The following is a 12,169-nucleotide window of genomic DNA, read 5'->3' as shown; positions in this document are numbered from 1 at the left end:
TGTAGATTGATTTTGTATCCTGTGACTTCACTGAATTCATTTATCAGCTCTGGTAGTTTTTTGGTGGAGACTTTAGGGTTTTCTATATAGAGTATCATGTCATCTGCAAATAGTAAAAATTTTACTTCTTCCTTACAATTTGGATGCCTTTTATTTCTTTTTCTTGTCTGATTGCTGTGACTAGGACTCTCAGTACTATGTTGAATAAAAGTGGGGAAGGCGAACATTTTTGTCTTATTCCTGATCTCAGTGGTAAAGCTCTAAGTTATTTACCATTGAGTATGGTGTTAGTTGTGGACCTGTCATTTAAGTACTTTGATATATTCAAAGACACCTGCCCTGCGGGGACAGGAGTCGTGAGGCGGACGCCATGGCAGTGTCAGAGAGCCAGCTCAAGAAAACGGTGTCTAAGTACAAATACAGAGACCTAACCATACATGAAATTGTCCATGTTATTACTTTATACAAAGATCTCAAACCTGTATTGGATTCATATGTTTTTAATGATGGCAGTTCCAGGGAACTAATGAACCTTAGTGGAACAATTCTTGTGCCTTATAAAGTAATATATATAATATTCCAATATGCCTTAGGCTGTGGGACACATGCTCATATAATTCCCCTATCTGTTTCATTAAACCTACTAGTTCAATGACTATTAAAACAGGAAAGCAGGACACCTGGGTGGCTCAGTGGTTGAGCATCTGCCTTTGGCTCAGGGCGTGATCCTCAAGTCCTGGGATCAAGTCCCACATCAGGCTCCCCGCACGGAGCCTGCTTCTCTCTCTGCCTGTGTCTCTGCCTTTCTCTCTATGTCTCTCATAAATAAATAAATAAATAATAAATAAATAAATCCTTTAAAAATAAAACAGGAAAGCATGCTGATGCAAATGAGAAGATATATCTTCCTTCTCTACATAAATGGAAACACCACAGCCAGACTTGTTTATTCAGGTCATGATTGTGGTGTTTGGAGATGAACCTCCAGTCTTCTCTCGTCTCACTATTTTGGCATCTTATCCACTATACCAGGCAAAGGGGCAACCCAATACTTCCTATATGCCAAGTATGCCAAGTGGAATATCTGCATATCCATCCAGATATCCTCCCAACCCCAGTGGTTATCCAGGCTGTCCTTACCCACCTCTGGTCAGTATCCTGCCACAGGTTCTCAATACCCTTCCCAGCTCCCGTGGCCACTGTCAGTCCCAATAGGGATGACACCATTGGTGAGGTCACCATTCGAGCCTCTCTCATCTCAGTGGTTAGTGACAAGCTGAGATGGCAGAGGAAGGAGGAAATGGATCATGCCCAGGCAGGGCTCAATGCCTTGAAACAAACAGAGGAAGACCTGAAGAAAGGTGATCAGAAACTGGAAGAGATGGTTACCCGTTTAGATCAAGAAGTAGCTGAGGTCGATAAAAACATAGAACTTTTGAGAAAGAAGAATGAAGAACTCAGTTCTGTTCTGGAGAAAATCAGTCTGAAAACAATGACACTGATGAAGTTATCATTCCGACAGTCCCACTATACAAACAGATCCTAAATCTGTATGCAGAGGAAAATGCTATTGAAGACACTATCTTTTACCTGGGAGAAGCCTTGAGGTGGGGAGTAATAGGTTTGGGTGTCTTCCTGAAGCATGTACATCTTCTGTCCCATAAACAGTTCCAGCTGGGGGCACTAATGCAAAAAGCAAGAAAGACTGCTAATCTCTGTGACCTCTACTGACTTCTCTGATATTAGCTGGAGATTGAGCTCTTCTTCAAGCATTCTTTCCTTCTCTTTCTTTCTCATATCAGTAGGTGCCCAGAATATGTTATGACAGTTTATCATTTAAGTGTAATATATCTTGAAACAATAGTATATTTTCGGTTTTCTTTTGGTAAAGACTGGCTTTTATTAATGTACTTTCTATCCTCTGCAAACCTTTTGTGCTGAATGTTGGAACTGATATGTTAAATAAAATTTGTTGCATAAAATAACTAAATAAATAAATGTTTAAAAATGTTCAGGTACACCTGCTATACTCACTCCATTTAGAGTTTTTATCAAAAATGGATTTTGAATTTTGTCAAGATGATTTTTCTATGTCTATTGAGATGATCATATGATTTTTATTTTTATTTTGCTAATGTGGTATATCATGTTGATTGATTTGTGGATATTGGGCTATCCTTGCATGTCTGGAATAAATCCCATTTGATCATGGTGTATGATCTTTGTAAGTGACTGTTGAATTCAGTTTTCACTATGTCTCAGCTTTTGATTCAGTTAATAGGACTAAACAACTATCAATAGTTATTATAAAAGTAGCAGTTATAGACATTATAAGGATTTGTTATCAAAGCCTGACCTTACATCTAAGTTTCCAATATTTCTTATCTGCTTAAATCTGAGCAAGCTACCTAACATCACTTAGACTTGGTTTCCTCATTTATAAAAAGAGAAAAATAACACCTCAGATAGTTAGGGATAGGATATGTATGTATTCTATGTAAGGTTCGGAGCTTTTGAAACAGTAAGTCCTAAATTAGAGGATAACCATGTGGTACCTATGGTCTCTACCCAACCGAGCACTCCCTTTTTCATTTGAGATGATAAACAGCTTCTTAAGACCCCTTTTGGAGCTTTCAAGACCCCTATAAAGTTTGGAGCATCAACTTCCCCTTCTTGGTCCATATATCTTAACAATTTTCCCCATTCAGAACCCCTGTCCATTTTCCTAAGTACAATTTCATTGTCTTCCCAATACTATTAAGCAGGCTTCTTTCCCTTGTCTTATATTCCAAAGTTTAATATTTACTCTCTAGACAAAACTTATGTTATTATAGAATTAAATGTTTTCTACAATTACCCCTGTGTTCTGGCCTACAGGAATATAATCTCTATACTTCCTAGATTAAATCTTCCTTAAAAATATGAAGTTTTTGACAAGCATCAAAATGGACGCTATTACTTACAAATTATAACATCCTAGGGGCACTTGAGCAGCTCAGTGGTTGCGTGTCTGCCTTTGGCTCAGGTCGTGATCCTGGGTCCTGGGATCGAGTCCCGCATCAGGCTCCTTGAATGGAGCCTGCTTCTCCCTCTGCCTGTGTCTCTGCCTCTCTCTCTGTGTCTCTCATGAATAAATAAATAAAATCTTTAAAAATAAAACAAACTATAACATTCTATAGTTAATATTTTTTCATATTTTCTTAATGTTAATAAGTTTATTTACCTTGTTTCCTTTGTTTAATACTTCATTTCTTAATGTTTAATTCTTCTCCTACTCAGTTGAGAATAGCATTGAGCAGTAGAAAGCCACATGGGTAGGTCCCAGTCTTTTCAAATGGGAATAAAATACTATCACATAGGATAATTGAAAAATTGAAATAAAATATCAGAATTAAGAAATGAATAATTTGTTGGTATGTAGAAGGTAAATAACAATATAGGATTTTTAACATCTTGCATCATATAATTATGTGAGCTCCTTGTCTACCTGGTCTTTTCCCCTTAAATCTAAATTCTCTCAAGATACCATGTCCTAATTATTGAGGCACATTGATAATCATAAATATTGTAAGATTTTAAGCTCAAATTATAAAATATTTAAATTTATAATTACCAATCATGTTTAATTTCATTCTAAAGATTCCTCTTATAAATCAATTTATATTTGTTGATTTATTTTGTTAATAATGATAACATCTGCTTTCTATGAGTATGTGATTTACTGATTTGCCAGTCATTGGCAAAAATGTGAAAATTTGAGGTAATATTTTTGTCAGTAAACTTCTATGCAAACCTATTTTCCCAATTCAAGTGCCCTCACATAGTCCCATATTTTCCTCAGTGCTGTAACCCACCAACCACACCACCTCAAGTTATAATATAACTGTCAATATAAAAAGCTCTCGTGGATTGTGATTTGAAACCCTGATTTCATTTCTGTAATTAAGTGACGATAAAGACACTTTAAGAGTCTTGGTATTACTGACAATTTCAGGAGCTAAAAAACTAATGTCCTTCAAGTCAAACATTGTACGTAATAGGTACCAAACAAATAGGCCTTTAAAAATGTGGCCTTAATTAATCAAGTGAAAAATAAGTTTAAAATGTGTTTGTAAAAAAAATTAATAAATAAAATAAAAAATAAAAAATAAAATGTGTTTGTTAAACAAATAAATAAAATAAAATGTGTTTGTACTATGTGATAACATTTTTGTCAAAATACACAATGAAATATTTAGCTATAAGGAGATCTTTCACTGATAGACTCACATATTTGTCAAATGAATAAAGTTCCTCAGCAAATCTTACTGAGATAGGCTTGCTTAGCAATAAAGTGGCCCAAGATAGGAGTAGAAAGTATAATGGATTTAATACAAATTGAGCTTCACATGAAGAGACTCATATTTCACTAATAACTACAGAGTACATTGAAAATACAAAGTACTGGGTAAATGGTAAGAATTTTTATCAGATGTTGGTCACTGACAGAAGCAGAATAACATGTTTGATGGATGAAAGGCTTGATATAATGTGACCAACACTTGATTTCTACGAACATCCCATCTCTATGTGAGAATGATAGAGAATTAAAAACATGACCAGAGCACTTCATCAGAGGGTCTCCCCTAGTCTCCAATCTTGCTCCCTGCCACCTTGCATTCTCTGTGGTCCTCACCTTTAGAACACCGGCGCTGTGTGCATTACTCTGGCTTCTAGTTCCATTAAAATAGTGTTCTGTCCTATTTTCTCCAAAGATGAATTCCTAACAACATTCAAATATGTATGATGTTTTTAGCAGACTGATACCAGAAAACATGGGCTGAATAAACAAAATAAAACCTTCATTCTGACTTTCTCTACAGTTTCTGCACTGGATAACCTAAGAATATTTGCTTTTAAAATAGAGAACTTTGCCATTATTGATACTGACATGACGATATTCTCTGTCTTCATTTGGAAAATTATATTTAATTATAGAAATGCTGCATATTTCCTCTCATTTGCTCTTTTTTTGTATTATTTTTGGATGCTGAGGGTAGGAAAACTCTGGATTCTTATGACAACAAAATATAGATGCATTCAGGTTTCCTTATTCCACTCTTACAGCATAGAAGCAGAACTGCTCCGCACAGAGGTGACCAATGGGCCATATGCACTTTCGATTTATAATCAGTTCAGCCATTATTACCAGTAGAAATCATTTTAAAATGAGCATGATTCTGAACCGTGCACCCTAAGTCATTGTCCTAAAAATAGAGAGCACATCTTTAAACTTTATAACCCTCTCTGTAGATTTCTCAGAAATATAGAAACAGGCAGAAATACGAGCAGTCACTTGATCACCTATGTAGGGTCAGCACTTTTCCCTACACAAAGTTGGTGAAAGGATTATTATTTCAAATAAACCTGTGATAGGTATTTTATTCCCATTGGAAGAAATGAGTTTTCTACTATACCATGCTGATCCCCAACTGAATAACCAAATAACACTAAGGAAGGAAATACGAAAAAAGAGAGAAGGCAGATTTCTGGACAAATAAATATCTATTATAGGTTGCTGCATGAATACACCAATCTCATATTTTAAGACTGTGAAAGATCATAATTTTTTTAAAAAATGACTAAGTGCATCTTAGAGCATCCACTATTAAACTGAGATCCATGAATTCTGAAGGGATTAAATAAGGTTTATGAATTCCTTGAAATCCAAGTCAAGATTCTGTGTGTATATACATTTTTTATAAAGAAATTTCTCCCCCTGTACAGGATTCTTCTCTTTGGCAAACAAACATACTCTAATAATTGCTTTTTACCATGAAGATCACCTTTATTACACATCCCCTCCTACATCTCCCCCTGGTTTTCTAGCTTTTCTCCACAATCAAACTCCTGGAACACATTTCATATATGCAGTCTCTGCGTCTTCAGATTCCATTTTCTCTCTCTCTCATGGACGTTTGTCTTTTTTTCTCCATGACACTACGAAAATGTGCTCTGGGGAAAGGCAACAATAGCCTTTGCTCTGTCATGTTCATTGTCAATTTAGAGTCTTTTTAGAAACTTTCACTCATTGCAAATAGACAGCATCTTCTGAGATCCTTGCTCTCCTTGTCTTCCATAATGCCGGATACCCACACTCTCTTTCACGTCTCTGGCTATTTCTTTACATTCATTCCCCTTTGTCTCGCACTTCACTCCCTAACTGCTAAGGGTGGGAGTTTCTCAGCCTTTGTCAAGACCCTTTCTCCCTCTGCTCTCTTCATAGAGGGGCTCACTCATTATCAGGCTTTTACAAACCAGCATTATGCTAATAATTCTCAAATCTCTGTAGAACTCAGACACCTCTTCTCTGTTCCAGATATGCATATAGAACTGTGTATTTGTGGTCCACTTGGCACACAGGGCACTGCAACCCGCCTTCTTTTTGTCCATTTAACATTCTAAGGGGTTTTTTTCTCCTTATTTATAGAATGTCCTTACCCTCATTTTTTTTGCATGTTTTTCCTTTGTTATCCAGATATGAACTTAAATGTCATAACCTTTTTTTTTTAATTTATACCAACTGCTTTTTATTATCGAGTTTCAGAAACCTTTCACAAGATGGTAAAAAAAAGTGGTGGGGGGGGACTTTACAACCACAGGTAATGTTATTTTTTTCCATTGTTCCCAGTCAGCTCCAAACCCATTGTATGCAAAGCCTATTTTTCCATGCATCTAAATGATAGATACGGGCTATGAAATTCTTTATTCTATTTGTAGCAGCTTACGCAGGTGCAGCCAAACACAAAGCTTCAGGACAAATTGTACACAAACTTTACAATGTGGGATTTGGATTTAAAATATGAAACATAAAATCTACACAAAACTGATAAAAATCAAGCACAGATACCAGGACTGAAACTTATAACCCATGTGTGAAAGGGAGTGTTGTTTCCTTTCAAGTGCTTTATTCTGCTACAGAACAGTCAAAATGAAGATGTAAAGCTTTGTGGTTAGTTTAAATTATACACTCTGTAGATACTATACCAATTTTAAAAGTTACACATAGACCAACAAATGTCCATCAGTTCTTCTGGATTGAAAAACAATAAGGTTTTAACATTTGCATACAAACATGCATTAGTACATAAATTGTATGGGGGAGAGGCCTTAAATTTGCAACTAAACTTGTGGAAGAAAAGCCAACAAAAGAAAACTGGAAAAATTGTATTCAACTGATGAATTTACTTGGATGGACCCATTGTGCATCTTTTACTGAAAACTGGCTCCCCATCATGTATCCTCCTGATTATTGTGTATTCTAAAATAGGAACTAAGACTTTAAATTTTAAAAAAGAAAGTTTTATAGTGAATGGATATAAAAACAAATTTGTGGCATTTTTAGTCTTAATGCATGTTTTCATCCACTATCAAATACTGATTATTAAAATGATGTGTATTTATCAGAGAATTTGCTGGTGTGTGGCTTAATACATGTAATCTAGACCTCTGAAAAAAAAATCTTCTCTGCCTGGCCAAGCTTTTCTCTGTGAACTTTAATGTCTGTCTAAATTAGAACTCACTCTATTGCTTTTTCCCATAGTAACCTGTCCTTTCCCTTGAGTGTTTTTTTTTTTAAATTTTCATATGTGTTTTATCATATCCTATATATATATATATATATATATCTTCCCATCCACAAACCTTACTTGATGGTGGTGATCCTGTCCACTTCATTTCTTGTTCTACAACAGAAACTGGCACACAGCAAATGTTCAGTATGGATGACTTATAGCAACCCAAATAGTTATTTGATGAAAATTTTCTTTCTTTCTTTTTCTTTCTCTTTCTTTCTTTCTTTCTTTCTTTCTTTCTTTCTTTGAGGGGGCGGGTATGGATGGAGTGGCGAGTTCTTGAGGTGGGCTTAGATCTTTTTGGAGTTTTGGTTCTTTCTTTTTCTTTCTTTCTTTCTTTCTTTCTTTCTTTCTTTCTTTCTTTCTTTCCTTTCTTTCTTCCGTTCTTCCTTTCTTCTTTCTTCCTTTCTTTCTTTGACTCTAAACCCAATGTGCAGCTTAAACTCACAAACTTGAGGTCCAGATCTGAGCTGAGATCAAGAAACAGATGCTCAACAGTCTGAGCCACCCAAGTGTCCCTATGGATTACCTATATATGTGGATAAATACATATATTTATTCGTTCAAGAAATCCTTGATGCAGTATGACTATGTGTCAGGCAGTGCCTGGGAACTCGCAGTGAAAAAAAAAAAAAAAAGCAACAAAATCCCTGTTCTTAAGAGACTTGGATTCTATCAAGAATAATGACAATAGACAAACAATTTTATATGTTTTTTTTTTTTCCAAATTAAATAAGAACAGGTAAGAGGAATAAAAACTGACCAGGATTGCATGGGGGAAAGGTCATTTTTATAGGGTAGTCTGAACTTTTCTGGTTAGATAATATGTAGGGGTGACATAAAAGAAAGGAAAAAAAAAACATTCACATGTTTGGAGAAAGGCATTCCAGAGTGAAAAAGCAAAAAGTGCAAGATCTTGAGAGATAAGGTTCACAGAATCTCAAGGAGACCACTGTGGCTGGAGCAGTATGAGTGAGGGAGGCTTAGGGGACTCAACAAGAGATAACAGAAGTGGGCAGTGGTCAAATAGTTTGTAGATCATAGAAAAACCAGATTTTACTCAGGATTGGGTAGGAAGGTATTAAAAGCTATGAATGGATGAATGAATGAATGACTATAAAATATTGATCTAAAAACTGAATTTTGGATAATGATCCCCAGCAAAGAGAGAAAGAAAAATAAGCCTTATATCTGGCTCTTTAATTCTATTAACTCTTAATGTAAATCTGGGCAAGTCCACCACCCAGATTTCTTTCCATATATAGGACTAAATGACCAATATAGATCATTCCAGATCTTAAGGATGTTATATTTCTACTAAGAAAAAAAACAAAATTAGTCCATATATAGGACTAAATGACCAATATGGATCATTCCAGATCTTAAGGATGTTATATTTCTACTAAGAAAAAAACAAACATTGCAGCATTGGAAAAAAAAAAAAAGGAATAAAATCTCAACACCTGATTAAAAAATCCTCATCTGACTGAAAGAAGAATTCAAATCCAGAGATTTTAAAAATCATCAGGAAGAGTCATTAAAAAGACATTCAATGGTTTCTAGACTCAGAGATAGTGGTTTATTGCACAACTCATGTGAGTCTGAAAGCAGAGAGGTTCTGTCCTGATGTAATGAATGAAGAAGAAAATGAAATGCGTGTGTGTGTGTGTGTGTTTGTAGGAAGTATGTGTATGTATGTGTGTCTGTGTGTGTATATATATATATATATATAATATATATATATTATATATATATATATAGAGAGAGAGAGACATTATATAATGTGTGTGTGTGTGTGTGTGTGTGTGTGTGTGTGCATGAGTATGAGGGCACTTCTCTAGCTTTGGATCCTAATAAATGAGTAGTTGTTGGCTTGCAGCATCACAGCCAGTCAGGAGCCTAAAAATCTACAGGAAATGAGAAAGCTGCCAGAGAAACTGACCAATGAAGTCATTGTTTTTCCCTGGACTGTAAGCACTCTGCTTTTCAGAGTTGGCTTTTGCACTGGGTCCATGTATCAAATCATTAGTTCTTCTAACTCAGACTTGATGAATCAGCCAGAAGATAAGAAAGAATTTGCAAAAGGGAAATGTTTAGGACTGTTTTTTTGTTTGTTTGTTTGTTTGCTTGGTTGGTTGGTTGGTTGGTTGGTTGGTTGGTTGGTTGGTTTTGTGTGTGTGTGTGTGTGTGTGTGTGTGTGTGTGTTTTGTTTGTTTGGTTTTGTTGTTGTTGTTGTTGTTTTGGATTGTCTTCAGCTTGAAAGTGTTCTGGCCTCAACTTCAGCAGCTTAATTTTGAAGTTTCATTCTTAACTTCTTGAAGTAAAAATATTTCTATTATTCAATTATTTGAAGAAAAATAACATCCTAGAATTTAATATATTATTCAATGTATTTTCTAAAATAAACATATCCATTCTATATACCTGCAAAACTAAACAGATGCATGACAGGTCATAGGCTTAAATATGCTATTTATTATGAATCTGTAGAAGAATATTATAAGGTATCCTTAAAGATATTTGCCCTTTATTGCATAATGTCTTCTCTATAAAGAGATTCTTATATTAGTAACTATGTGGTCTCAGTACTTCTCCTGAAGAATTTGTTTTTAGAAACTGATTCTGATAACTGATATATTTTTCTCTTGCTTATTGTTTGTGTGTCTAATCTCTAGCCAAGAATTTAGGACATAATAATGTTTATCTTATTTTGTGCTCCTCTTTTCATTTGCCTAATTTGAAAATATTTTAATTTTATCTTGCTATATATACAAATCATTCCACCAGCTTTGGAATAAATTGGGTTCAAAATGAATGCAAATGAGTAATTTAAATCTATTTAGGGTGTGTTAACAAAATAACAAAATTAAGTAAAATACATAATAGTGAGAAGTAAACAGACAAAAATGTTTTCTGTAATCAGCAGATTTTGAAATAGATTTTGACATGCTTGAAGGACCCAAAATGGTAAGAGTATGGACAAACCCTTCAAAACAAAACAAAACAAAAAAAGCAATTACAGGAGTAAAAATGGGCATAAGAAAGCTGTGGTCAGAAGACAACCAGCAGTTTGATAGGGTTCAAAGAAGACAGAGTTCAAACTCAGCAGAGAACATCCAGAGCAGAGTAGATAACGTAGCACACAAACCAAAAATGACAACTAGGAATTAGTTAAGTGCAGAAAGAGTGAATATGAAAATAGTAGGTTCCCCAAGGGGAAAGGCAAGTTCAGAGCTAATGAGCTCAGTTAAGCTTGGATGAGAAAGTAGGGTTCTGCTTTCATTTGGGCCAGTGCGAATCCATAAGGAGTCAGCTCAGAAAGGTTGTAAATCCAAGGATCGGAGTTGGTGTCCAAAGAAGACACAGGGAGGGCATGAGTAAATACAGAGGTAGTGGCGTGTTAGGGTGAACATCTAATAAATGAAATTGGACATTAAAATGTGAGTAATAAATGGAATTCAGAACACAAGAGCAAAAATGAATAAAATCTCAACATCTGATTAAAATGTGTATAAATGTAGGGCGCTGTAGATGAGACAGCTTTCTAATCTAAGGACTTGGCACCTAGAGTCTGTGCTGCGCTTCTGGGCAGGTTATTCTAGGTGTCATTTTAGGGGCCGGGAGCTCTAGAAGCAGAGGCCATGCACATCTCCAGAGCAGGACAGAGTCCAGGTTAGCATTCAACAATGAGGCCACAACATAGAAATAGCTTTCCTTCTTATTAACAAGCAAAGATAATGATGTCAATATTTTCTCCTTGCCCTTACCCATTGCAGTCTACGAGAGCAGGCCGTGTTGTCTGTATAAAGCATGCAGTCCCTTCCTTCTCATGTCTCCTAAATATCCTCCAGATTAATCTTCCTAAAGTGCCCTTTTTCTCATTGCCTTTTCCATTTTCAACGATATACAGTTGTATTCTATTTTCTATGAGGTAGAAAATCCTTGACTGTTGTTGCCTCAAAGACTCCAACTGGCTATGGAAGACTCCTCAGTACTTTGCTCCGCAGGAGAGAGAAGGCACTGATGTTCACCCTTCCAAACACACTCTCCCCTTCAGTGACCTATGGATTCATGATCTCTGTCACCACCTTTAGCTTGTAATTATATGAATTCAATCATTATTTAACTTATTTTATCTTCAAATGTTTCATTTTCCTGGCATGGTTGTAACTATTTAAGGGCAAGTTCTCAGTTTGGTATAGACTCAGTAGAAGCTCAGTAAATTCCCGGTGAACTAGACTTTGTCAGTTGACTAGAAAGACTTGATTAGTTTGCAAATGTTTTATCTTCTACTCTGTTTCATATAATCTTTCTCCCAAAATACAATCATTGACTTTCTCTCCTAGCAATTCCTCTAGAACCATAAAAACTTCCTGCTGCTGATCTCCGTCTCAATCTAGTTTCTTGCTAACTTCTTCTACTTGGACTAAACTTTTCAGGCTATTTTGTAAAATGAAGGACTGAGTAAGGCCTTAATCTCAAGTCACATTTAACATTTCAAAATAACAAGTGAGAGAGTTATACCATGGAATAGTCATGGGGGCAACAGTGAGTAG

General features: G+C 35.5%; 1 pseudogene; it reads left to right on the top strand.

Annotated features, from left to right (window-relative positions):
- Positions 1–370: 370 nt before the first annotated feature.
- On the top strand, positions 371–1,731 carry LOC100855434 (annotated as a pseudogene).
- Positions 1,732–12,169: the final 10,438 nt, after the last annotated feature.

This window comes from Canis lupus, chromosome 37 (assembly GCF_011100685.1).
Source record: "Canis lupus familiaris isolate Mischka breed German Shepherd chromosome 37, alternate assembly UU_Cfam_GSD_1.0, whole genome shotgun sequence".
Taxonomy (NCBI): Eukaryota; Metazoa; Chordata; class Mammalia; order Carnivora; family Canidae; genus Canis; species Canis lupus.
This window is presented reverse-complemented; position numbering and strand designations above follow the sequence as displayed.